This window comes from Carlito syrichta, unplaced genomic scaffold (genome assembly GCF_000164805.1).
Source record: "Carlito syrichta isolate Samal-C Ts95f unplaced genomic scaffold, Tarsius_syrichta-2.0.1 Scaffold135648, whole genome shotgun sequence".
Classification (NCBI taxonomy): domain Eukaryota; kingdom Metazoa; phylum Chordata; class Mammalia; order Primates; family Tarsiidae; genus Carlito; species Carlito syrichta.
Window position 1 is genome coordinate 28,368 of NW_007079744.1, and position 2,864 is coordinate 31,231.

At 44.2% G+C, this 2,864-nt stretch overlaps 1 pseudogene; it reads right to left on the minus strand.

Annotated features, from left to right (window-relative positions):
- The window catches only part of LOC103250888, a 29,607-nt pseudogene that overhangs the window by 22,840 nt on the left and 3,903 nt on the right, over positions 1-2,864 (minus strand).

Genomic DNA, 2,864 nt, shown 5'->3' on the forward strand with positions numbered 1-2,864 from the left:
AAAAAAAAAAAAGCCAGGCGCGGTAGCTCATGCCTGTAATCCTAGCACTTTGCGAGGCAGAAGTGAGAGGATTGTCTGAGCCCAGGGGTTCGAGACCAGCCTGGGCAACTTGGCAAGACCTTGTCTCTGCAATAAAACAAAAAATTAATCAGGTGTGGTGGCTTGCACCTGAGCCCAGCAAGTTGAGGCAAGTTGAGGCTGTGGTGGCTGTGAGCGGGCCACTGCACTCCAGCCTGGGCAACAGAGTGAGACTCCAACTCAAAAAAGAAAAATCAACTTTATTGTAGCATAATTTACACATGATAAAATGAACCCATTATAACAGTTCATTTTGACAAACTTTTATACCTGTGTAAACACTACCACCATCATGAAGACATTACCCTAAAAAGTTGCCTTGTATTTCTTTCAGTCCCTCCCACCCCCTTCACTCCTGGCCCCAGACAACAACTGATCTGTTCTGTCTCTTTTGAATAGTTAGGTCTTTTTAACAATTTGATCTGTGTGGAATTATGCAGTATGTATTCTTTGTGTCTGGCTCCTTTCACTCAGCATAATTTTTTTAAAAATGCATCATGTAATTTTTTATTTTGTGAAATAGTACTTCATTGAAAGTACATACAAGCCGGGCTCGGTGGCTCAGCCTGTAATCCCGCGCCTTTGGGAGGCTGAGGTGAGTGGATTGCCTGAGCCCGCGGGTTCGAGACCCGCCTAGGCAGCGAGACCTCATCTCTACAATAAATCAAAAAATCAGCTGGGCGTGGTAGCATGCGCCTGTAATTCCGGCTACTTGGAAGGCTGAGGCGGAAGGATCGCCGGAGCCCAGCAGGCGAGGCTGCAGTGGCCGGGAGCGGCCACTTCACTCCAGTCTGGGTGACAGAGTGAGACTCCAACTCAAAAAAAAAAAAAAAAAAAAAAAAAAAGAAAGTACATACAAATATTTGTTTATTCACTTGGACATTTGTGTCTAGTTTTCGGCTATTTTTTTTTTTTTGAGTCGGAGTCTCACTGTTGCTCAGGCTGGAGTGCTGTGGCACACTCATGGCTATTGTAGCTTTGACCTGCTGGACTCAGGCGATCCTTCCACCTTCAGCTTTCCAAGTAGCTGGAACTAGAGGTGTGTGCCACCCTGCCTGGCTAAGTTTTTTGATTTATTGTAGAGATGAGATCTCGCCAAGTTGCCCAGGCTGGTCTTGAACCTATGGGCTCAGGCAGTCCTCTCACCTCGGTCTCCCAATGTGTTGGGATTATAGGCGTGAGCCACTGTGCCTAGCTTTGGCTATGTGCACAAGTCCTGCAGTGGATATATGTTTTCATTTATCTTGGGTGAATACCTAGGAGTGGCACTTCTGGGTTTTATGGTAAATGTATGTTTACCTTTACAAGAAACTGCCAAATTGTTTTCCAAATTGACTACACTTTTTATGCTCCCATCAGAGGCATGTGTGAGTTCCCACCACTCCCCATCTTCACCAAAACTTGGTTTTCTCAGAATTTTTTTTTTCTTTCTGAGACAGGGCCTTGCTTTGTCGCTCAGGCTGGGGTGCAGTGGTGTGATCATAGCCTCAAACTCCTTGGTTCAAGTCATCCTCCGGCCTCAGCCTCCTGAGTAGCTGGGACTACAGCTATGTGCCACCACACCTGGCTAATGTTTAATTTTTTTTTTTGTAGAGACAGGGTCTTGCTGTGTTGTCCTGGTTGGTCTGGAACTCTTAGACTCAAGGGACTTGCCCACCTCAGCCTCCCAAAGTGCTGGCATTACAGGCATGAGTCACCGTGCCCAACTGGAATTTTGAATTTAAGCCATTCTGGTGGGTGGTTAGTGCTATCTCACTGTGGTTTTAATTTGCATTTCCTGATGACTAATGATACTGACTATCTTTTTAAGTGCTTATTATACATTTTTCACCATTATAAATAAAACTGAAATGACAGTATACAAACTGTTTTGTAGATATCTGAACAGAACAGAAGTAGCAAGGAAGTTATTAGGCCCATCTGGCCTAGTGGTTGGTATACCCAGCCTAGTAGGGAAAAACTTTCCTTGCTAATAAATTTAGGCAGACTGCATACTCTTTTCAGGTGGGCAACATTCAGCAAATGATTGAGTGCCTGAGTCTTAGAACTTTCACTTCAAACCCTCTTTCCTTTCTTTTTTCCTAACTGTAAGAAACCAATAATCTTCATTTTAAAATTAATTAATTAATATTATTATTACTTTTTAGACAGGGTCTCATTCTGTCGCCCAGGATGGAAGGCAGGTCATGGCTCACCATAGCCTTGACCTCCTGGCTCAGAAGTCCTTCAGCCTCACTGGGACTTCAGGCATGCACCAACCACACCCGACTAATTTTTAAATTTTTTTGTAGAGACAAGGTCTCAACTATGTTGTCCAGGCGGTCTCGAACTTCTGGCCTCAAGCAATCCTCTCACCTCAGCTTCCCAAAGTGCTGTGATTACAGGCATGAGCCATCGCACTGACCTCATTCTTTAATTAATTTTATCATCACTTCCTCCACCACCTCTCCCAGTTCTCAGAGTGATGTTGAAGGAAGATGCTGAGTCACTTGGACCTAGTGTAGGTCAGGTTCTCTGCTCTCTCATTCTCCATTCAGATCTCTAACTCCCAGGCGCATCGCACATGGTAATTCTATTCTTTCTCCTCCGCTTAACCTCTTAATTCTGACCCAAAGTAAATTCAATATATAGTTGCTTTAAATTTACTTTTTAAAAATCTTTCTTTTTTATTTTATTTTATTTTTTTTTGAGTTGGAGTCTCACTCTGTCTCCCAGACTGGAGTGCGGTGGCCACTCCCGGCCACCACAGCCTCTACCTGCTGGGCTCCGGCAATCCTTCCGACTCA